At 42.0% G+C, this 25,877-nt stretch overlaps 1 pseudogene; it reads left to right on the top strand.

Moving 5' to 3' along the window:
* Positions 1-1,246: 1,246 nt before the first annotated feature.
* On the top strand, positions 1,247-2,005 carry LOC138821881 (insulin-like growth factor-binding protein 3 pseudogene; annotated as a pseudogene).
* Positions 2,006-25,877: the final 23,872 nt, after the last annotated feature.

Genomic DNA, 25,877 nt, shown 5'->3' on the forward strand with positions numbered 1-25,877 from the left:
TAGTAGCCACAGTCCATTATTCTGAATGTTTTTGCTCCCCCTTTGAGTTAATAAGCCTTACCATTAAAACTATAGAATACTTATCAAATTAAATCAACAGTCATCATTCTTCCACCCAATCTTGTAACCTAAGTTATGTGGGTTTTTTGGTTTCTTTGATGTTGGTGCCCTGTATCTTGTATATACATTTCTCTAGCTTTGGGAGGTGAAGGGAAAAAAACCAAATGCTTAACTAGGGATACAGTTTGACCCATTTTAACAATGAGATCAAGACACTATGTTCAAAAACGAACTTTACAATTTAGGCAGGGAGTGGGGAGGGGGATGGAAAGGAATAGTTGTGGAGGTGGAAGGGTAGGGATGGTAGGGGAAAAACAAAGGAGGAGGTAACAATGCTTGAGAGGAAATGAACTCATTACCTACCTTATGTAACTGTAACCCCTTTGTGCATTATTTTTACAATGAAAACATATTAAAAAAGATGAAAAGACCCAGAAATAAATTTACATACTTACAATCATCTGATATTCGGCAAAAGAGCGAAAGATGTAATGTGAAAAAAACATAGCCTTGCTGGGTGCCTGTGGCTCATGCCTTTAATACTAGCTACTCAGAGGCTGAGATCTGAGGATGGTTGTTGAAAGCCAGCAGGGACAGGGAAGTCCATGAGACTCTTAGCTCCAATAAACCACAAGAAAATGGGAAGAGGAACTGTGGTTCAAGTACTAGCCTGGAGATGAAATGCTGAGGGGTAGCTCCAAGGCCCAGAGTTCAAGCCCCACGACCGACAAACACACACACACACACACACACACACACACACACACACACACACACACACACACACACACACCACCACCACCACCACACACATACACATACATCATAGCCTCTTCAACTATTGGTGTTGGGAAAACTGGATATCCATAGACAGAAAACTAGAAGTGGATCTCTGCTTGCACTAACATCAATTCAAAATGGATTAAGTACATTAAAATCAGTCAAACTACTATAAGACAGAATAAGGGTGACATTAGAACTTATAGGTACTGAGGTGCGATATGGGCAGCTGCACGGCCCAGCACCGGTAGTTGCGCTCCAGATCCCGCAATCTCGCACCGCGTGCCTCCTCCCCATAACCACTTACTCCAGTTGGCCACTGCGATGGGCACCATGCATCTGGCACGCCCCACCCTCTGGGTAGCTCTGCTCACTGTCCTGGCCCTGTTCCTTGGGCCGCTGGTGATGTGGCCCCGTCGTGTGCTGAGAGTCCTGCAATACGAACTCGCTGGCCCAGTGCACACCTCCGCCTGCCGCGCCCGCGTGTGCTGAGCTGGTGTGCGAGCCAAGCTGTGGCTGCTTCCTGACATGCACACTGCGCGAGGGCCAGCCATGCCGTGTCTACACCAAACCCTGCAACTAGGGGCACAGCTGCCAGCTGCCAATGGCTGAGCCACGCCTGCTTCAGGCACTGCTGTATGGCCGCGGGTTCTGCGCCAACTCCAGCGTTCCTGGCCACCTGAACGCCTACCTGCTGCCTGTGCCCTCTGCCTCAGGAAATGCTAGTGAGTCGGAGGAGGACCAAGGCAAGGGTAGCCTGCCCCGCCCAGCACACTAGGGTGCCTGATTCCAAGTTCCATTCCATTCACTCAAAGATGGATATCATCAAGAAAGTTCCCGTGAAGAACTACCAGCGCTACAAAGTCGACTATGAGTCCCAGAGCACGGACACCCAGAACTTCTCCCGAGTCCAAACGGGAGACAGAATATGGTCCCTGCCTTAGAGACATGGAAGATATTCTGAATCACCTGAAGTTCTTCAATGTGCTGAGTCCCAGGGGTGTGCACATCCCCAACTGAAACAAGAAAGGACTTTATAAGAAGAAGCAGTGTCGCCCCTCCAAAGGCAGAAAGCTGGTGCGTGGAGAAGTATGGTCAGCCCCTCCCAGGCTTCAACAGCAAGGGCACGCATGACGTGTACTGCCTCGGCATGCAGAGGCAGTAAACCTCACTGCATCAGTTTAATTGGAGCTCCAATACACTTTACTTTGCACAAAAGACTGCCATGGACAGAAAAACACCTGGCTAGAGCCTCAACTTATATTTCTTTTTGTGAGGAACTGTTTTTTGTGTTTATTTAAAAAGAAAATCCAAGGTTAGACAGAGATTTTTGAAATGTCTATTGTTCCTTTAAATGGTAAACTTGAGCATATTTGCACTTTTCAGTAGTCAGAAAAGAAAATATTTCTCTGTTGCTTTCTGTAAAATAACATACTCCTGCCGAAAGCAGCGGACTTGATCCCCTTCTAGAATCCTCTCCATATCTGCCCACTGGAACAGCTAACCTTCCACCTCCCTCACTTCAGTGGCTATTGTAGAAGACATCTCCTCTTTGCCCTTCACCCTGCTCAGGCCTCATGGAGAACAGGAAAGTCAGAAACTCCAGTCACCTGGCCATCTCTACCATACACGAGACCCCTGGCCATCCTGGTCCTATCTTTGATTCCAAGACCTGGACCCCTGGGCCACAAAGTTTCTTCATTATCTGCAAGTGACTTGATCTGCTTGGAAAATACTGGAGAGATTGAGGTGGAATCTTAACTGACCAAGAAAGTTCTATAAAACTGACCAAAAAAGTTCTAGCACATTCTGGGAAACTTGTAAATGCAAATTTTTCTGACCTCCCTCCATCAGGCAGCTTTTCAAGGATGGAGCCCAGTGGAAGGCCCAGGGTTGCCTTGGCTGTGGTCCAGCAGGGCATGGGGGAGGCTGGGAGTGTACCCCACACCTCACAGGCCTCACCAATAATGGAGTAATCGCTTTGGAGGCAACAAAAACAGAATATTTTCTAATTTAACTTCTAGTTTGGGGTTGAGGATAATAAGCTATTCAAAGGCAAAAGTTTATTTTCGCCCCTCATCTTCATTCTTGACCTAACAAAACAATGGTGTTTAATGTTATCTAAACAGGAAAGATGAACAGCTTGTTGATAGAGCCTCATAGGGACACTGGGAACACATAGAGAATAACTTGTGTTTGTTGAACTTGGAGTCCAACTTATAATTTATAATTCACACATATATGCAGAGAGAGAGAGATATGTTCTCAATGCTTAACATTATATACAGCATAGCCCAACTATAATAGGATCCATACTAGATAATCCTAGATAGTGTTATAGATACTAGAAGGTGTAACTATGGCTGTGACCAGGAGAGGACACTCAGTCCAGTTGGGGATTTTCTCTCCCCAAGGCCAAACCCATGGCAGTATTTGGTGTGGGGCAATTGTCGTGCCCTACACTGCTCTCCTTAAGAACAAAAAGAGGTCTCAAGACAGTCTGCCTACCTCTTACAAGCTTTCCTTTATTTTTTAAATTTTTTTGGGGGGAAAGTATTTTTGAAAAGTTTTGTCTTGCGATGTATTTATAAAAGTAAATAAAGATTTTACCATTAAAATAATAATTAAAAAAAAGAACTTATAGGTACTGGCAGGAACTTCCTGAATAGAATCCCAGGGGCACAACAGATAGGAGAGAGACACAACAAATGGGCCTCCATCAAAGGAAAAACCTTACACAGGCTAGGTATATAGCCACTAAACTAAAAAGACAGGGAACAAATTGGGAAAAGATATTTACCTGCAATACATCAGACAAAGGGCTAATTTGCAATGTATACATGGATCTCAGAAAACTACCCCTCCCAAATCTAATAAACCAATCACCAAATGGGCAGAGGAGCTAAGGAGAGACTTCTCAGAAGAAGAAGGAAGAACGGCAAAGAAACATATCAGGAAAGGTTCATCATCCCTGGCCATAAAGAAAGTATATATCAAAGTAATCCTGAGATACCATCTTATCCAAATATATTGAATTCAGACAACAAATGTTGGTGGGGAAGTGGAGATACTAGAAAATGACAAGGACTTTTGTACAACCATGTTCCTTGCTGCTCAATTCACAGTGACAAGAAATGTACACAACCCAGATGCCCCACAATAAATGAATGGAACCAATAGTTATGCTATCTATATACAATGAAGTTTTTTTTTTTTTTTTTTTTTTTTTTTTTTTTTTTTTTGGGTCCGGTCGTGGGGCCTGAACTCTGGGCCTGGGCGCTGTCCTTCAGCTCTTCAGCTCAAGGCTAGCACTCTACCACTTGAGCCACAGCGCCACTTCCGGCTTTTTTCTTTTTGCTTATGTGGGGCTGAGGAATCGAACCCAGGGCCTCGAGCATGCAAGGCAAGTGCTCTACCACTGAGCCACCTTCCCAGCCCCTATACAATGAAGTTTTAAAGAGCCATTAGAAAGGATAAAATAATGTCATTTGCAGGGAAATGGATGACACTAGAATAAATCATGTTAAGACAGTTAAGCCAACATAAAATTGACAAATGGTAAATGTCTCCCTGATATGTGGAAGAAAGGTTTAAAACACAATGGAATATGACATACTGTGCAGGACTCTAGGCATCATATACCGTAAGAACAGAAGAGGAAGCCTTTGGCGAAAATCACTAAGTTGTAATACCCAAGCACCTTTTCTATATAATACTATATATATATATATATATATATATATATATATATATATATATATATATATATATATATATATATTCAATTCTCTCTCTCTCTCTCTCTCTCTCTCTCTCTCTCTCTATATATATATATATATATATATATATATATATATAGAATTGAATTGAATTGAATTGCAATGATAAGGAAACAAAGGAACTTTTCTTAATCTGTCTTTTAATTTTCTGATTAGTCTGTATTCTTCACCTAATATACAGGGAAGATGGGGGAAGGGCACAGAATTAGTGGGAACTGGTGAAAAATTGCAGCAGCAGAGCCCTCTGGCTGTACTGGACATTGATGAAAGTGAACCATGCAAGTCGAGGTTCAAGATGGGAGGGAGGGTATGGAAGAGAATCGGGGAACAGATAAGATTATGTAAAAGGAAGTAAATGTACTTTGTTACCTGACATACAGAAAGGTAACGCTGCACTGTATCACCGCTAAAACATTTGTTTTCAAAAGAAGAGACTTCCCAAATGACAACGTAGGAGAATAGAAAAATACAGAGCAGATAATTCTTTTTTTATGTCCTTGGTACCTGATAGATTCAATCAATAGCTAATGTCCTACCAACTGAGTCATACCTCTAAACCCAAAAGTCCTTACAATATTCAAATTTTTCATTGATTTATTCATATTTTCTATTTACTTTGTCGTTTGTGTGTGTGTGTGTGTGTATGTGTGTGTGCATGTAAGAATTGGAGTTTGATCGCAGGATCTAGGTGTTATCCCTGAGCTTCGTTTTTACTCAAGAGTACACTATACCACTTGAGCCAAAGCTTCACTTCTGTTTTTCTTGAACAGTTTATGGGAGATAACAGATTCACAGAGACGTTTTTGCACCTCTAGATGCAAATCATCATCTTCAGATCTTAGCCTCTGGAGTAGGTAGTATTACAGGCATGAGTCAAGGCTTATGGCTCATGAATTGTTGTCCCTTTTTTAAAAAGCTGGTGCCAGTGGCTCATGCCTGTAATCGTAGCACCACAGGAGGCTGAGATCTGATAATTGAGGTTAAAGAAAACCTAGGTAAGAAAGTCTGTGAGACTATTATCTCATAAACTGGTTAGCAAGAAACCAGACGGGGCACTGGCTCAAACTGGTAGAGTGATAGCCTTGAGCACAAAAGAACAGGGACTGTCCCCAGGCTCTGAGTTCAAGCCCCACATCTTAAAGAAAATGTAAAAAAAATTGCAAACACTTGTAATCTCAACATCCTCAATTAGTGGTTCATTTAAAGTTAATTTGCATCTCACTTTGTACGTATTTGAGGGGAACTAAACATTTAAAAAAATGAGCAGCTGGGTTCAAGTGTCTCATGCCTGTAATCCTACCTTTTCAGGAGGCTGAGAAATGAATATGGTGGTTTAAAGACAACTTGGGCAGAAAAGTTTCCATGAGACTGCTATTTCCAATTAACCACTAAAAAAAACAAGAAATGGCACTGTGGTTTAAACTGGTATGGGCAAAAGAGTTCTGGGACAATACCCATGCCCTGTGCTCAAGTCCCATGTCTGAAGGAAAAATTGAAATCAGGGATGGGAAGTTGGATCAGTGCTAGAGTGCTTGCCTTGCATGTTGAAACTTTGGGATCAATTCCTCAGTACCACATAAGCAGAAAAAGCCAGAAGTGGCACTGTTGCTCAAGTGGTAGAGTGGTAGCCTTGAGGTGAAGAGCTAAGGGACAGTTCCCAGGCCAGAGTTCAAGATCCATGGTGGATAAAAAACAAACAATCAAAGATAGTTCAAACATTTAAATGATGTGCACAATAGACTATACACTAAAGATGAAAGATTAAATTAATGAATTAATAATTAAAATGAACAACATTGTTTCGATTTTGTAAGTGGTGACTATAGCAGACAAAGTGATAAGAAATAATGATTCATTTCTAACCACTCATATTGTTTTAAACTCATTTACTACTTTTAAACTAAAGGGGCACATAAGTATCATTTTACAGAAAAACAAAAGTTGTACATGTATTTCAGCCTGAATTTCACATTTTATAATTTTCTTTTTAGTAAACCATCAGTATATTTTCATATAAAATACCTGTAATCCTTTTATTTAGTACTTATCATTCCAGTATTTGATTATATCATAATTCCTCCCTTACTTTTTTTCGTATCTTTTCCTCATTTCTATACTAGAAGTTAAATTAAGGGCTTCTGCACTTAAGGTAGGTCCTCTAAAAGGTGAGCTACACGCCTGCTCATTTTGCTTTAGTCACGTTTGTTTTTGTTGGTCATGTGGCTTGAACTCTGGGCCTGGAGACTGTCCTTGCACTCTTCAGATCAAGGCAAGTGCTCTACTGTTTGAGCCACAGTGTCACTTCTGATTTTCTTGTGGTTTAATGGAAATAAGAGTCTCACAGACTTTCCTGCCTAGACTGCTTTCGAAATGTGATCTTCAGATCTCAGCCTCCTGAGTAGCTAATATTCAAGGCATGAGGCACCTGCACACAGCTCTGCTTTAGCCTTATTTTTTTGTGTGTGGGGGGGTGAATTCTGGGCCTGGCCACTGTCCCTCAGCTCAAGGCTCAAGGATAGCACTCTACCACTTGAGCCACAGTTCCACTTCTGGCTTTTTTTTTATTCTGCTTATGTGGTACTGAGGAATGGAACACAGGGCCTCATGCATGCAAGGCAAGCACTCTATCACTGAGCCACCTTCCCAGCCCTGCTTTATCCATTCTTATGGCAGGGTTTTCTGTTTATGACCAGGCCAACATGGTCCACAATCCTTCTTTTTTATCTTTTCTGAGTAGATGAAATATGAAGCACAAAGCATTTGGTTCAGATATTGATTGAGATCCAATATTGTGAATGTTTCCCTGGGCTAGCCTCAAATCATAATCCTCTCTGTATCAGTCAAGACCCAGCAGCTAGCATTACATGTATGAGCTCCCATGCATGGCTCAAATTTCTGACAACTAAAACATATGAACAAAGTTTTAATAATTTTAAATGTTTAATTTGAGGACAATGAGTGCTTTTAATTGTCTAATTTCAAATTTCACCAAAAAAAACAAATATTAACTTTTGATTTCCTAGATTAAATAAGCAGATAAACTTTAAAAAGCAATTAGCTATTTAAAGAAAAAAAGCTAGGGCTGAAAAGGTGGCTCAGTGGTAGAGCGCATGCCTTGCATCCCTGAGGCCCTGGGTTTGATTCCTCAGCACCACATAAGCAAAAAGAAAAAAGCCAGAAGTGGCGCTGTGGCTCAAGTGTTAGAGTGCTAGCTTTGAGCTGAAGAGCTGAGGGACAGCACCTAGGCCCAGAGTTCAGGCCCCACGACTGTACTCCCCCCCCCAAAAAAAAAAAGCTAAACAGTAATCATTCTTACCACTGTAACTTTGGACTTAACAACTTGTCAAACATTGTTTACATCATAGTTGGTTTTTATTGGCAGTATATTCCATAAACGGATCATGCCACCCCCAATATCGATGGCAAAACAGCCTATATGCACAGGACTGAAAGCCAGGCTGTAGGCCATCACACCATCCATGCTCTTATATCTGATTTGCTTTGGAAACAGGATTATTCTTCCATTCTTTCTACAAAATTGCATGATTAGCAAGCATGATTTAGAATGAGAGTGGCATCATACTTCATGTTCCAAGTAGGAGTCTTGGTTTCTGTATATCACTCCCATAAATCTACATACTCGACTTGGATTTATTGTTTCAATGTTGTCTTATTTGTAATCTTCTATATTGTATTGAACCTTTATACGTAAACACAGAGCTTCTCTTTCTCCTATTATTACTATTGTTTCCTTTACTCATAGCTCATGTACATTTGGGAAATAATGAACAGCATGTACACTCACAAAAAGAATGTTTTAAGAACCTTCTTCCAATTTAAAAATTCGCCTTAATTTACAGAGAACTTACAAAGTTTGAACACAATGTACTCATGTATAATGTATTTGTAAGCAATATAAATTTCATATTTTCTCTTTACTAAGTTGTCTCTGAAACACGTGTAACCTCAGGTCCAAAGGTGCCCTAGTGTTATTTCAGTGAAGCCAGAAAACATTCATTATACCTCAAGCAGCACCATTGATTGTTACTGAAAGTAACCGTTACAGGATGTGGAAACTGAACCCAGGAGTAGAATGGAACATAGAGGAATAACAAAGTTCAACTTAACTTGTGCTTTCCTTTTACTGTACAAGAAAAGTATCGCAAGGCTTGAAGGAAAATGTCCCTGGCTTTTCTGAGTGTGCTCATTACTCATATAAAATTTTTCTGTAAACTTCTAGTTGAGAGTATTACAAAAGGAAATAATGTATCATTTGAAGGCCAGCATAAAACAAAAGGAAATAACGTTGTTTTAAAAGTGTTCTCCTGCAAAGCAACAAAGAAATAATCTTAAAAATGCGTTAGAAACACAAGCATGAAAGAAACGAAAACATTTAAATACATATTTAAGGGTTCGTTTTCTTAACATCACATTATCTGACCTTTTCCGCTTGACTCATACCTATAATAGATATTGCAAATAAGGGAAACCATGGGACCTATGTTTCTTTGGGCCTGGCTTACTTCACTTAATATAATTTTTTCCAAGCCTTTCCATTTCCTAACAAATGGGGAAATGTCATTTTTTCTGATGGAGGCATAGAATTCCATTGTGTATATATACCACATTTTCTTGATCCATTCATCTACTGAGGGGCATCTGGGTTGGTTCCATATCTTAGCTTTGGTAAATAATGCTGCAATAAACATAGTTGTGCTGGTAGCTTTAGTGTGGTCTTGTTTGTAAACATTTGGGTAAATGCCCAAAAGTGGGATTGCTGGGTCATAGGGGAGCTCTATGTGAACTCTTTTGAGGAACCTCCATACTGCTTTCCAAAGTGGTTGAACAAGTTTAAATTCCCACCAACAATGAAGTAAGGATCCTTTCTGTCCACATCCCCTCCAGCATCTGTAGTTGTTAGAGTTCTTGATTTTTGCTGTTCTAACTGGTGTGAGGTGATATCTCAATGTTGTTTTGATTTGCATTTCTCTTATGGCTAGGGATGTTGAACACTTCTTCATGTGTCTATTGGCCATCCTTCTTTCTTCTTCAGAGAAACTTCTCTTTAAGTCTTTTGCCCACTTATTTATTGAGGATTTGTTGTTGGGTGGTTTAATTTTTTGAGTACCAAGTATGTCCCTCTCCCACAGTGTAACCCCCGCTTTCACTATTTTTGATGTCAGTATAACATGTGGAGGAGATGGCGACAAACAAGTCGTTTAAGGGTACAGGTGGACCTGTTGCAACAATGAGAAGTACAAAATGTCATGTCAAAACCAGCTTTACAATGTCGGTGGGGGGGGAGGGGGGTATGATTGGGTGGGGGGAGGGAGGAGGCTGGGAAGGGAGGTGAAGGGTAAACAAAGGAGGAGGCTGCAATGCTTGGTAAGAAATGTATTCATTATCCTCCCCATGTAATTGTAACCCCTCTGTACTGTATGTTCTCAAATAAAATAAAATAAAATATAAAAAAATGTGTTCTGCAAAGGTACAAAGACATGGAGGTTTAAAATGTCTTATGGAAGGATATTTCTCTCCTGAGATGATTCTCTTGATGTAGGAGAAAGTTATCAATTCCTTTGTTCTGGCCCTGAGATCTCCAGAATATAAGGATTCCAAAAAAGCAGGATCCAGTGAGTATGATCGGCAAAGGAGACTCTTCTCTGACCAGTACTCCTTTAAAGAGGGTCCCAAAGAAATATCTGGGATTTTTGTTTGCTTGTTTGTTTAGTTTCTGCTGGTTCTGGGGCTTGAACCTAGAGGCTGGATCCTGTCCCTGAACAGTTGTCTTTCCTGCCCACCTGCCTCCAAAGCTGTTACTCTACTGCTTGAGCCAAAACTCCACTTCTGGTTTTATGGTGTTCAATTTGCGATAAGAGTTTGACAGACTCTCCTGCCTGGTTTGGCTTTGACTTAAAATAGTAAGAAATCTAAGTGACATCAATTGTATAGTCTTCTCTTTGGAACAAAAATATTAGATGAAGTTCATTATAAAGCTAATATTTGACAATGTTTAAAGGAAGAGAATATGTCTAGCAAAGAAGCCATAACTTAAATAACTCAGCAAAAGTAGGTGCATTGAATCATTTTGAAATTATTTTTTCTGCTTGGGAAGATTATTGATATTGTCCTTCCTTTTGGGGAAACTTAAGGTAATATTTGGACTTTTTGTTGGTTGTGGGGCTTAAACTCAGAACCTGGGCAGACTCCCTAAGGACTTCAGCTCAAGTTGAGTGCTCTACTGCTTAAGCTACACCACCACTTCTGGGTTTCAGGTGGTTAATTGAAGATAAGGGTCTCATGAACATTCCTGACCAGGCTGGCTTTGAACCACAATCCTCTGGTCTCAACCTCCTGATTAGCTAGGATTACAGGCGTGAACCACCAGCACCTAGCTCATATTTGCGCTTATGTGCACTGAATGACACTATGCAGACAAATAATGGAAATTTGAATGAAATGATGGCATTGCAGCTTTTCAGAAAATTTGAGGTAGCAATAAATATGACCTCCTTTCCATGTTGTTTCATTAATGACTCATAAGCTATGGCATCCTTACATTAACATCTTCTGCCATCTTTTTAGGTGTACTTAGTATCAGGAAATGTTCATAGAGAAATATAGAAAGATTCAGATTTTTAGAAAGCAAAGAAGATAAGGTATGAAAGAACAGCACAGAAGGAGATACAGTTATTGCACAGAAATTAAGAAGTTGTCTAAGAGATTTAGAATGCTAAACACACCGAGGAATAAGACTAGTTGATAACTATTTATTCAAAAACCAAAAATGGTTCTCTAAAAAAAATTCTGATATACCTTAGTTACTATCATTTATTCATTATCTCTGGAATTATTCCTTCTTTTCTGTCACAACCGTTACTTTGCCTCTGCCGTTTTGGTGCCATAAATGACCAAAAATATTTCCAAATCTCACTTAGAGTACCCTTCTCATTGTGATTAGCAGTGACCATTCAAAAACCTGTAATCTTTGAATTTCCAGAATTAATCTTCACCTGACATCTAAGCACATTCAAGCCATTAATTGCTGTGACCTAATGAACAAAACTCTTTCTTCAAAACAATATCCTAATATAAGTGAAGTACATGAATTAGGGACTATTGTCAGGTGTCAGTATGGCAGCAGCAATATATATTCCAAGTATGGTTTCTTTATTTTGTATTTATTAACTAAATGTTTTTTTGTTTGTTTTGTTTTTGTTTTTTGTATTTTGTTTTTGTTAGTCAAGGGACTTAAACTAAAGGCTAGGGAATAATTCCTGAAATTTTTTTGCTCAAGTCTATCACTCTACCACTTGAGGCACATCACCACCTCCAGTGTTTTTCTGTTTATGTGGTACTGAGGAATTGAACTCAGGGTTTCATGCATGCTAGGGAATCACCGTATCATGAAGCCACATTCCCAGAGCCCTAAATGACTTTCTTAAGTTGACATTATATTTTCATTCTATAACTATGTACCATGATATTGGTACATATTTGGTACATACACCTGGCATAATATTGGCCATGTGGTAGAAAATTATGCAGAAAAAATACAATAAAATAAATCCAGTAAGGCTAGATTGTCAATATATAACCCTCACAGGGCTTATCTCATGGAGATATATCAACACGCTGAGTGAGACTGCTCCTGACCCACCACCCACCTCCAGAACCAGAATGAGTAGGCCATCTTAGGTTCCAGCCACATGGGGATGTTGGGCCACCTCCTATAGCACCCATTCAGCCAGTTTCTGAGAGAGAGAGTGAGAGTGAGAGAGAGAGAGAGACAGAGAGACAGAAAGACAGAGAAAGTGTGAGAGAGAGAACCAGAATTACAGTAAAATCCAGTGCTACTGGCTTAGAACTCTAATCCTAACTAAACAGAAGGCTGAGATATGAGGATCAGGGTTCATAGACAACCCAGGCAGGAACATCTGTGAGAATCTTATCTCCAATGAACCACCAGAAAAGTGGAAGGGGCACTGTGGGCTCAAGTGATAGAGTGCTAGCCTTGAGCTGAAGAGCACAGGAACAGTGCCCAATCCTAGAGTTCAAGACCCACGACTGAAAAGAAGTGGACTTCCCACCACAAGAAGTGGACTGAATAGCACCCATTGTCCTAGGGATCATGGTAGAGAAGTCAGGCCGAGCTTCCTGTAAACTTGAGGTCATAAGTAGGTCACCTGGCTTCTCTGTGCCTGTTTCCCTAGCTGCAAAACTTAACAAAGTGAAGGATCCCCTTCCTCATGGGGATAGGTTAATAATGAAAGATAGCCATGTTTCGGTTCATAATCCCACACCTGATGTACGATTAATAGCAGGTCCCACCTGAGCCCTTTATGGTATCTTCCTGTCATATGCTCACAAAATTGCCAAAACCTTATCTGAAGGCCTCTCCCTCTCTGCCTAGATGTTTTCCAGAGATCTCTCTGTATAAATCCCTTGTTTCCTCACAACTGTCCTGTGAGGAGAATGAGGTCCATTGGTTGAGGCCCTACCAAGAGCTTCATGTGTGGTCAAGAATCGGCTGCTGTGGACTGAGTTTGGGATAATGCATCTAAATCAATGACTGAGCAAGGTGCCACAGGTCTACCATCCCAACTAGAGAGGACCAGGCCTGCTGGAGCATATCTTTCACAGGAGGACCGCATTCCAACTCAGCCTGAGCATATATTTTCTATCTCAGAAATGCTCAAGGCAGAAAGTTCGCTCATCAGAGCTAGAAGAGGAAACAAGCAGGGGGGTCATGGTGCCCGCAGAGGGGTGTTTGACCCGAGTTGAGTTGGTGTTGGGGCAGCCACTCACCTGTGTTGCTGAGAGAAACTGTTGGCAGCTGCTCCAAGTGGGGCAGCAGCGATGGCAGCATCATTGCGGACACATGGGCCCAGAGCAGATCACTAGGTGCAGGGAGCAGGTTGGGGATTTAGGCCTGCTGGGAGCACGTCATTGCCTGAGGTTTGAAACCTGGCACCACATGAAAGGAGGGAAGGGGCCGGATGGCGGTGGGAACATCAATTTCCTACTATACTCTAGTCACCTCGAGTCTCTTCCTCAACACTCAGCCACCTCTACCTTCTTCAACTACTGGTAGTGGTGTAAACTAACAGAGGGAATCCCAGTGCTACCTGGCAGCAGGGAATGTGGGCGTGGCCAGCATTGTATCCCATTGGTCAGAAAGAAACAAGAAAGAATGGGGGTGTGGCAAGAATCCTGTAAAGCAAGCAGAATGGGTGAGTGTCAACAGGCCATGCTGGGGCAAATTGAGGTGACAGGATGTTCCCAGGACTTGACAAGGAGCCCCAGGTGTTAACAAAATAAAAACAGAATGACATGCAGATGGCAGTATGCTAATAAATATATATCTTTATAGAGCACCAGAGATGTCTACACATTATTCAGTCATATAGACTATATTCCTACGAATTCCTGAGTATTCATTATGCATCCATTTAATTAATGTTATTGTTTAAATCCTTAAATTATTAATGAAAGTACTCAGTGTTCTAAAATTATTGTGTTCCTGTAAGTAATAATATTCTTTTAATGCTTCATAAATATTAAATACAATCAACCAGCCTTCTGAAATGATGCCGTTTAATTTCGAAGGATAATCATGCACGATGAACTCATTCAACTGTGACATTGACAAAATTCCAAAGGTGTTCCTTTGGATGGGAGCCAGTTTCTTAGTATCTCTTGCCATTGGTTGGTGTCAGGACGGGGATTCGAAATGAGGGCCTATGTTGCCACATGGGCAAAGGTTCCCTGACAGTCTGTCAGCCTTCAGCCATGCAAGGTGAAGTACCCTTTGCAACAGTGTCATTCAGACCCAGAAGTGTCACTGCAAAGGAAGAAAACATAAAAGGCCATATTTTTTCTGTGCATTGTTTTCCTTGCAAGACCTGGGGTTCTAGGCTCACAGGAGCACCTGTGTGTCCAGTGGCTTCACCCCATCTTAGGGTGATTAAATATGAGGCAGACTTGCCACGACCTGAGTTCAAGCCTCATGCTGAGAAAAATACAGCTCCCTGGCTTGCAATTCACACAGTTTTTTCTCACAGGCTTTGGATTTGAACTCAGGATCTGGGTAAATCTGCAGCTATGTGGTTAAAGGGGAAGGTCACCTTACATGAAGATAAAAATTCAGGCCTGTTCACTAGTCCTGAATTCAAGACCCAGCCCTGGAAATCATACTATATATATATATATTAAAGATAAGATTTATACTTACTCATTGATGTTCAGTCCATACATGTTTGGTGTGTTCCTTGTATCTTTTGTTTTATTCATTTATTTACCATTCTGTTTATTACATTGATGACAACCTATCACAGAACATCTAGATTTGTAGAAATGTTATCCATCATGCCTGACCCCCAGGATTCTCAGAGAAAAGGAAAAAAATTTTCACACTCTCTTTCTTACTCCATGATCCACTTGTTGGTAGTGCTGCGATCTGAACTGGGGGGAGAGCAAAACCAATTGGCCAATCAGTCATGGTGTTCTTTGAACCTGTGAGCAACTAAGGAGTGTGGCCAATCCCAGAATCTGACATTGATCCCCAGGGTGGTCCGCTATAGTCAGAAATTCATAATTTAAACATAGGATCTATATTGACATACATGTGTGGACAGCATCTTGTGTTAAATGCAATTATTCTCCTTATTTTGTCTTTAATTCATGGAGGTATTGTGTATTTTAATAAGAATGGTGACAGGTATAACTGTTTTGACATGGATGCCAACCTGTTCCCATGGTTGCAGGGTTGTCTATGCATTCTCCCTAGTATTTGAGACCCAGGACTTTCACAGGATAGGATAAAAGTTACGACTGGTTTCTGATATCAGAATGAATCTTTTGTCAGTGCTGGGATTTGAGCTCAGATCTGGGTAACTCTGTTGCACTGTGGGGGAAGGGGAAGCTCACCATCTTTGAAGACTAGAATGTCAGGCCTGGTGCAGGGCCTGATTTGAAGGCCCAGCACTGGACAAAATAGCAAGCCCACCTTTTTAACATAGGATTTCTCTTTACCTACAGTTTTGGTTTGCATCTTGCATTCAGTGTAGTTATTCATTCTATTTTCTGTCTTATTCATGGAGGTATTGTGTATTTTATTGCATATGGTTACAGATATAACTTTGGTGACATGGATGACAACCTATTCCCATGGTTAAGAGTTGCCAATATAGGATTCTAACATCCCCAGTGAAACACAGGACAATCACAGGACAGGAAAACATGTGCCACTATAGGCTTCTCACATCAGAATGAATCATCTGGTAGTGCTGGAATTTCAACTCAAAGACTAACAGGTCCAATTGGTGAATGGGTCATGGTGAGCACAACAGGCTGAGAGCCACTAAGGAACTAGGCCATTCCTGGGAACTGAGATGGAGCCTTGGTGGGAGCCAATATAGTCATAAATTCATAATTAAACAGTGGATATATATTTCCAAACATGGGTGGGCGGCATCTTGGGTTTGATGTAGTTATTCTCTTTGTTTTGTGTCTTATTCATTGATGCATTGTGTGTTTCCTTGAGTATAGGATAACAGATATTACTGTGGTGAATTGGATGACAACCTACTCCCATCAGTATAGAGTCGCGTATACATTCTCCTTCCTAGCTGAGACCCAGATGTTGCACAATACAGGAAAACAGGTGCAACGACTGGCTTCTCACATCAGAGTGAATTTTGGGCAGTGCTGGGATTCGAACTTTGAGCCTAGGAGGCCCAACCGCCCAATGGGTCCACCTGATCACACCAGACTGTGAGCCACTAAGGAGCTGGGCCATTACCAGGAACTGAGATGGAACCCCAGGGAGACCAAAATTGTCCTCAATGATCATTGAAACCTGGATTGTATATGCACCTCCCTGTGTGGACTGCATCGTACATTGAGTGTAGTTATTCCCTTTATTTTGTATGCTATTCGTGGGTGTATTGTATATTTTCTTGAGTATATGGTGACAGGTTTAACTGTGCTTATTCCCATGGCCACAGGGTGGCCCATGCATTCTCCATCCCAGCTGAGATCCAGGACTTGCACAGGAAAGAAAACAGGTGCAAAGATTGACTTCTGACATCACGATGAATCTTTTGGCAGGACGTGGAATCTAAACTCGGGACCTAGCAGGACAAAGTGGCAAATGGGTCCACATGAGCACCCCAGCCTTTGGGACCTGCGATTGAGCCCTCTCCACCGAGGGGACAGCTGGGAGCACAATAGTCATCCATTCATAAGCTGAAGGTTGTATGCAAATAAGTACACATTTGCATAGAATAGAAGAGGTGGTAACCTGTGGTAGAATCTAATCTGTGTGACTACCGATTCGTGGATCTTTCCTGATGCCTCCATTTCATGACTGTGATGATTATTGTCATGCTTCATCAACTTCTTTACAAATAATCGATACCCCATGAGTCTTGCCTATCATTTCCTACTTGCATCATGCATGAACTACTCATTCAAGGATGAGATCGTTCACATTTTATGACTGATACCATGTCCAGAAATGAGTATCTCAGGCTCTACCACCATTCCATCAGCATAGGGGGGCTGAATTCATGCCTCAGGCCTGGAAAAGGTATTCCTTATATACTTTTTTTTTTGGTCCACTCATATGCCTGAACACTGGGCCTGGGGGCTGTCCCTCAGCTCTTCACCTCAAGACTAGTGCTCTACCTCTTGAGCCACAGCGCCACTGTCAGCTTTTTTTCTGCTTATGTGCTGCTGAGGAATCCAGCCCACGGCCTCATGCAGGCAAGGCAAGAGCTCTACCCCTGAGCCACCTTCCCAGCCATCCTTATATATACTTTAAAAATAGGATTTATTCTTCCATACAGATGTTCAGGCAATATTGTTTTGGTATGGTTATTTATTTTATTTCTTGTGTCATTCATTTATTTAGAATTTATTTTATTGACTCTGATGAAACCTATACCATTTATTATATTGTTTACATCCTATCACACAGCATCTATATGTGAGATACGTTCTCCATCATGCCTGGCCGTGCCAGGATCTGAACTTTGTGCCTAGCAGGCACAATTCATGATTGGGTGAGTTTGAGCATGGCAGCCTCTAGCCAATGAAGATGTCAGGTGGTTCCCAGGCTCTGAGATCGACCCTCAGGTTTGTCCAAAACAACGATACATGGATAGGCAGATGGAGGTATACAAATAAATATATATATTGGTAAAGAGTTCCACAGCCATCTATCTATGATAAAATGAGACCTACTATGTTCCTACCAACTCTTAGGTATTTATTATACCACCTTTGAAGGAATATTATTCTTTTCATGCTTAAAAACTATTAATTAAGCTCAATCAGCATTCCAGGATTATTGCATCCAATTTTTTGTATACCAATGTTTAAACTACTATTTCAATCAGTATTCCTATGCATAGGAATGAAGCTCTTGTGATCTCTGGCGATTGATGTCAGGACTGCGATATGAACCCAGGGCCTATGTTGACAGGTAGGACTATGGCTTCACTGATACCTCACCAGCCACCAGCAATGGCAGGTCAGGTCCACATTGCAGCTTTATCTTTCAGACCCAGGATGGTCACTGTCCAAAGGAAAAAATCGTAAAACCCCAGCTCTCTGCAGCTCACCACTTTTTGTGCTTTCCAAATTGTTTTTCTTCCTGAAAGCCCTATGGGGCCAGGATCCCTGGATCGGCTATGGGTCTAGAGACTGCACCCCAGACAAGGGAGATCCAAGCTGAAGGAGAATTTCCACGACCTGTGTTCAAACCCCATGCTTGGCCAAAAATAATACATATATATATGTATATATATATATATATATACATATATATATATATATATATATATATATATATATATATATATATATAAATTATTTAACTAAATTAAAAAAATAAAGCTCCCTGGTTTGGAATTTCTGCCAGTTTTCTTTTCTAGCCTGGGATTTGAACTCAGGGTCTTGGTAAATCTGTAGCAATGTGAACGAAGAGTTGCCATTATTTGAGTTCAAACCCCGTGCCAACCAAAAATGAAAAACTAAGTCACTGACCTCGGCAAGGGGAGGTAGTTGTGGAGATGGGAGGGAAGGGATGTTAGGGGAAAAACACAGGAGGGGTAAACAATGCTCAATAGGAAATGTACTCATTACCTTGCTCCTGGAAATGTAACCCCCCTGTATAACATTTTTACAATAAATAACATACAATAAAAAAGAAACATAGCAGTTTTCAGAGAAGACCTTTGCAGGTAAGGGAAGTTTGTTTGCATAGCTGTACAAAATTCAACACTGCTTTTTCAATGTTAAGTATGGAACTGAATAAATATAACTGCTTCCATCAAAAAAATTAAATCACTGTCTTGGAACTAAGGCCAGTATTTCTGCCATTGCTAGTTTTCGAGCTCACCATCCAGGTAACTCTTTTGCACCATGGGTGAAGGCTAAGCTCATTGTCCTTGAGGAAAAGAAAATCAGGATACAGTTCCCAGAGCCTGAATGTCGGCCCTGCAAAGGGAAAAATATTTTTATGCATGTGTAATACATGATATATACTTATATATGTATGTTAATTTCATATTATGAATTTTTTTGTTAATTTTGCATTTTATTTTTCTTTGATTCATTTGATTATTGTATTTAGTATTATTATACACGTAATATTATATTTTACACATCTATTATAAAATTATACACAACAATTTAGAGCATTGACTCATTTTAATTAACATTTTATTAAGTGTTGAAATATGATACATAATTAAATAGAAGCATTTGTCCCAGTCATCACATGTTTAGAGTCTCTCCTAAGTATGAGCTTAGAGTTCAAGCCAAAGACTCGCAAAAACAATTGAGCCTGGTGAGACATATTATTCTGGAACTCAGAGTAGGGCCGAGGTTATAGGTAAGAGGTAGGGTAGAGGGCAGGTGCTGGTGGCTCACCCCTGTAAGCTACTCAGGAGTAAGAGATCTGAAGATCCCAATTGCAAGCAGGAAAGTCAATATGAGATACTTTTCAACAATTAAACACTCCAAAAGCCAGAAGTAGAGCTGTGGTTCAAGTAGTACAGTGCTAGCCTGGAGCATAAAACCTCAGGGATAGGATAGAATCCAGGCCCTGAATTCAAACCTGAGGACTGGCACACACACACACACACACACACACACACACACACACACACACACACACACACACACACACACCCCAATATAGAGCATTTGCCAGTCAGCTTGCACAAGTTCCATCTCTAGCAACTCAATATTAAAAAAAATAAAGATGGAGAAGAGAAGGAAAGATTTGCTCCAGGAAGTGATATAGCCAGTGCCAAAATTCCACAGTAGTTCTAATATGTGGGTACAAGACAAAGAGCCTCAGGCAGAAGGTATAGCATGGGCAAAGGACCTGAGATGTACTGTAGATCAGGTGGTGTGAGTGGTATGAAGGTTATATGGCTTCAGAAATGTATGACAGGAAATTCAAGGCTGGGTCAATGTTGACTTGAATCCCAGGGCAGAGGGAGGGGTCCAAGAATGGCGCCCAGGGGAAGATTAGCTTGGCTTTTCGCCAGGGACCCAAAGCCATTTCCTGTGGTTGGAAACCTGTTTTCAGAGCTCCTGACCCACAGGCCTCCTTTGCATGGAGGAGTCAGGGCAAACACAGGGAAGAACTCTTGCTTTAGAAAAGCTTCTATCCCAATACCACCAGTGGCTCAACCCCTATAAATCATAGCTAGTCAGGAGACTAAGATAGAGATCGAGGGTCAAACCAGCTCAGGAGAGGAAAGTTAATGAGACTCTTCGTGCCAATTAACTACCAAAATCCAGAAAAGGAACTGTGGCTCAAGTGGTAAAGTGGTTACCTTAAAGGAAAAAGTTTAGAGACCAGAGCCCAGAGTTCAAGCCCCAATACTAGTACAGGAAAATTAAAGAAAAGATTTTAGGAGCTTCTATTCCACAGTGGGGTAAGGCCAGATCATCCAGGCACAGGTGGCTCATGCCTGTCATCCTAGATCCTCACTAGGATGAGATGTGAGGATCACATTTCAAAGCCAGCCCAGACAGAAAAGTCTGGGAGACTTTGATCTCCAAGGAACCTACAGAAAATCGGAGTTGCTCTGTGGCACAAGTGCTAAGGTGAAGAGCTCAGGGACAGCAGCCAGGCCCAGAGTTCGAGCCACATGACCAACACCTGGTCTGTTTAGACCTTACTCTGTAACTCTAGGCAGAGTTCTTTCCAGTGAGCACCTGAGGGTCCCCTAATGTCTAGGTGTCCTACAAGTCTTGGTAGCAAACTGTTTCTAGGTCATTGCCTACAGAGCAGGCCACAGTACCAGAAAAGTATCTAGCCTTAAGGCATGAAGATCATCAGAATGGCATCTGTCATGGGTGCAATGAGGATCAGAGCAGTAAATCACTGTCTCAGAGGATGGTTCTGAGCCAAGAGGGGCAGGAGCTACAAGATGTCACACCAGATAATGCCCAGTCACACATGTATCACAAGAGTGCAAATTTGTCAGTCAGACCTTGGGCAGGTGTTGAGTTGGGCTCATAAAAGTATTGTAGGCTCAGGAATCCACAGCCAACTGGCTGCTTCTTGTAGCAGTCACTATCCCAGGAGTCTGAGGGCTGGCTGCCCTGCTTTTCTCATCAGTGCTTGGGGAAGGGGTGCAGATGAAGTTCTGCAATCATGGGCCAACTACCAAGGAGAAACCCTTGATCCTGCAGCCCCAAGTTGAGATCGGTGGGCAGGTTCCATAGAACTTACTGCCATGGCTGATGCCCCTCAGCTCAAGAAGGACTTACGGAGAAACCACTTGATCTGGCTTGAGAGTTTACTGTGACTATGACTCAGGACTGCCCCCCAGTTTTAGCTCAGCTCATCCAGGTCAAAACTAATGCCCCCAAACCTTGATGTACTGGCCATATCAATCTCTCATCCCCAGTAACCTGGCCCTGGAATCTAAAGTATATGTCTCTGTATTCTGGGAATCCAGAATTGTCTAGAAGGACCTGAGAGGCCCAGCTGTGGCCAGAAGATAGATTTGCCTATGATAAGGAATGTTGACATTTCCTAGACATCGAACAATACATCCAAGCCACCTTGGCCTCACTTCTCATGTAGCCAAAGATTATCCTTGTTTGGGGAGCCTTCAATCAGCTATCAAGGTCTAGTTTGCCAGAGCCACTGGCAACTACCCTTCCCCAACACCACTACCAGCCTGCTGGGAGTGGGACATGCAGCCAGGGGCCCAGATGAGAAAAGGACAGGACACAGTATGACTGAAGCTGATCCCCCAGAGGCAGGAAAGAACATATGCCAGCCGGCCCTGAGGAACCAGAATCTCCTGGATGAGAACAAATATATGGACAGCCAGACTTGGTTCCCAAGGAAAATCTGGAATATGCAGGTCTCTGGCAACTTAGGACTCATTGTAGACCATGATAGACAACTAAAGACAAGGATGCTATTGTTGAAGGCCACCATCCAAGGTCAGGAAGAGGCAGACAAGCACCCAGGAAGTGGGCAGAGAATGATGACGGAAAAATGTACACACACACACACACACACACACACACACACACACACACACACACACGGTTAGCCCAATGCCTCAGCAGTCCCTGAGCAACTGAATTCCAAGAAGGTGGTACTACGTTCCTCAGACCAAATGTTGACAAAACTCAGAGCCTCTCACACATCTGGAATGGCTCATAAAAAGGCATGGCATTTCCTATTGTACATACCACTATGAAGATAACTCAGCCACATTATTTTGGTTGTTGTTCATGGGGTTTGAACTTTGGTCCTGCGTGCTATCCCTCAGCTCTTCAGCTGAAGGTGTGCGCTCTACCACTGGAGCCACAGCACCACCTCCAGTTTTCTGGTGCTTCCCTTGAGTTAAAGTCTCCCAGATTTCCCTACCCAAGCTGGCTTTGAACCGTGATCCTAAGATCTCAGCCTCATGAGTAGCTAGGATGAGAGTTGTGAGACCCTGCCAGTGCCTGGTTTCAGCCACCTTCTTACAACCAGGGGAAACCCAACTTGTCAGGCCATAAAGCACATGCAACCCTTCACTTTCAGACTTTGACACCAGTATCCAAAGCCATTCCTCCTTGGTTGGAGAGAATACAATCAACACTACCCTCCAACCCTGCTCCCATTTGCTCACTCCCTGCCTACGATAGGCCACAACCTCTGGAATTCTTGGTAAGACAACGCCAAGCTTGCTGTAAATTCACACTCGGCCAATCTTGGGGAGTTCTTAGAAATGGCTGTACAATGAGGCCAGAACCTGGTGTCCCAACCAGAGCAACCCCACTCCTTCACCATCTCTGGCAAGCAAGGGGTGTCTTTCATTCTTGTTTTTTTGGATGAGGGGCTTGAACTCAGGGCTTGGGTACTGTCCCTGATGATGAATTTTGCTCAAGGCCATGGCTCTACCAATTGAGCCATGGCACCACTTCCAGATGGAGATTGGAGATGAGACTCTCATTGGACTAACCACCTTGTGCTGGGAAACAAGGCCCTCTCAATCTCAGACTCCCGAGTAGCCAGAATGACAGGCATGAGCCATCAGTGCATGGCCTAACGTGTCTTATTCTTTTCAATTTCCAATGAGTCTTCCTCTAGACACTACCACCTAGACCCTCCTCTACCTTACTCAGGGACAGCAAAGGGAGGCTCAGAATCTGGGGAGGGCCATGGGCATTAAAGTGCCCCCTTCACATCACAACACCTTTCTAAGCTACCATCTGCTTCCTCTGGATGGCCTGGTTGTCTGTGGCATATCAGACACATTTGAACTTCTTAGGCTTGCCCTGTATCCCCCCGCCACACCCAACCGGTACCTGAGAATTTCTCATGTCCCAGTGGAAGACGTTGGGAGGGTTGCTGATAACTGGGTCCAGGGGTGCCCAGGGCAGAAAGAGTGTCCAGATCCCCTCTGTCAAAAAGGAGACACAAAGCATGGATGGACCTACTAAGTGCTACAGGGCACACCATCCACCTCTCACCCAGGTCCATTGGAGTGAAGTTTTACCTTGACAGTGCTGGGGCTTGAACTCAGGGTTCAGCCGCTGTCCCTGACCTTCTTTTGCTTGATATGAGCACTCTTCCACCTGAGCCACGGTACCACTTCTGGCTTTTTATGTGTATGTGGGACATAGGAATCGAACCCACGATATCCTGTGTGCTAGGTGAGCCCACTACTGCTAAGACACAATCCCAACATTGGATAGCGGTTCTTCTGTGACCCATTGGGCCTGTCTCGGGACTGTCTTGCACATATTTACCGAGTATCTAACCAGCAGCCTTGGCTGGAAAAGAACATGCTCTGCTATATTGTCCTTTATCTATGGCATCTTATCTATCTGTGCTTCCTGTCACATCCTCCTTCTTAAGCAAGACCCCCTTTTAAGTGCTGCCTCTAAGAAGCCCACTCTAATCACCCTGGCAGAGGGGGATCTTCTCCACTTTTCAAGCTGCTGGCCTTGTCATGCTCTGCCTCCAGCTTGTGTGGTTGAGAGCGCACAAAGGCGAAGGCCTGGCTTTCACCACCCTATTTCTGAAGGCTCTGATACACTACCCAGGGACCAGTGCAGTATCACACTCTGTGACAGGGCACTTGAGGCCCAGGCAGTCTGAGGGCAACAAATGGGGCCATTTCTTGTGTGGGTTTGAACAGAGGATCTGGGAGCTGTCTCTCTGAGTTTTCATGCTCAAGGCTGCTACTCTACCACTTGAGCCACAGCTCCACGTCTGGATTTTTGGTGGTTCCATGCAGAGAAGAATCTTATCGGCTTTCCAGCTTATGGCTGGCTTCGAACTTTGATCCTGAGATCTCTGCCTATCGAGGAGCCAGGATGTCAAGTGTGAGCTTGAGTCAGACAGGCTCCAGAACATTTCCATTGGGCTTCTCTTTATCTCGTGTCAACTAGCAAGACCTAGTTAAAATATTCATTTATAGGGGATCAAGTTCCTCTCCTAGGTCAGTTAACTCATGAAGATGAATTAGCTTTGGAAAATGCTAGTCAGAGTTGGCCTAGGTAAGTGTGTGTGTGGATAGATCTAAAAATATATTCCGTGAAGAGGTCAGAGCCACACACACAAAGGACACATGTTCTGTCTCATATTTGGAAGCTAGAAATTTATACAGGTTTACACAAAAAATATTAACCAAAGCATGCTATTTGCAGAGGAGTACTTCAAAGGTGTAATTACTTATAAAAGAACTTTTAATCCAACAAAATATGTATCAGGAAACTATCACTTGGAAGATGTGAGCTGAAGTCAAAAGGAAGGAATAAAGGAAGTTATGGAGGAAGAGAGTGAAAGTATAATATTGAATGCAGATAGTATGAAACTAGAAAAAATTAAAGTGGGGTGAGGTCTGGAAGGGTGTGGAAAAGTTATATAAAGATCCATTATAATAAAAAAACTGATTTGTTGAATGGAAATTCCATTGTCCAAGTATTTAGGATAATAAAAATATAATTAAAAACAATGGAGACATCTGATCTTAAATTCTATTTCCACCTCTTTTCAAAAATAAAATTGTTTGCTCCATAAATTGATCAGAGGGATGGATTTTGTGGATAGCTAGATCATTGCACATTTGTCTCTTGCTTCCTCTCTCCTTTTCATGTTTCTCATAGGCAATATGATTGCTCCATAAGTATCCTAATTTATTTGCTTTAATTTTTTGTTGCATCATTTCACTTTCTACTCTGCCATTTCCCAACTAATTTACATAGAAGGCATTATTTTCTATTTTCTTATTCCTAGAATAAGCTGCACATGAAGACACCACTGGTCCTCATTTTCAGTCTGTACCTTTGAATACAGAGGAAAATCTTTCCTCTGCTCTCTACCAATTCCCTACTCCCCAGTTAGAATAATTTAGAATATTAAAAATGAACAAAGAGAAAATAAATAATAGTGAAAAAACAGATGCAGAAAATTCACCGGATTTTTCTGACCAGTTCATCCAATGTGAACTATTGGGGAAATATATGGACACTTCATTCTCACTGGCACTCAAGTCCCTGGATAGGCAATTCTGATGAAGATGAGGAACAAGATGAAAAAGTGAGAAATGGTATCAATTGCAAGAGAAAAATGGAGAAGGATTCAAGCAAATTTCTTTTTGGTCTGCCGAAATTAATCGCTTTAGTACAGTGCAGAGACTACTTTCCAAAAAGGCCACTCATGTGAATACTAGGGATAACGATGAGTATACCCTTCTTCCTCGAGAAGCCTAA

The sequence above is a fragment of the Dipodomys merriami genome, unplaced genomic scaffold (genome assembly GCF_024711535.1).
Source record: "Dipodomys merriami isolate MVZ:Mamm:240054 unplaced genomic scaffold, mDipMer1.0.p SCAF_95, whole genome shotgun sequence".
Lineage (NCBI taxonomy): Eukaryota > Metazoa > Chordata > Mammalia > Rodentia > Heteromyidae > Dipodomys > Dipodomys merriami.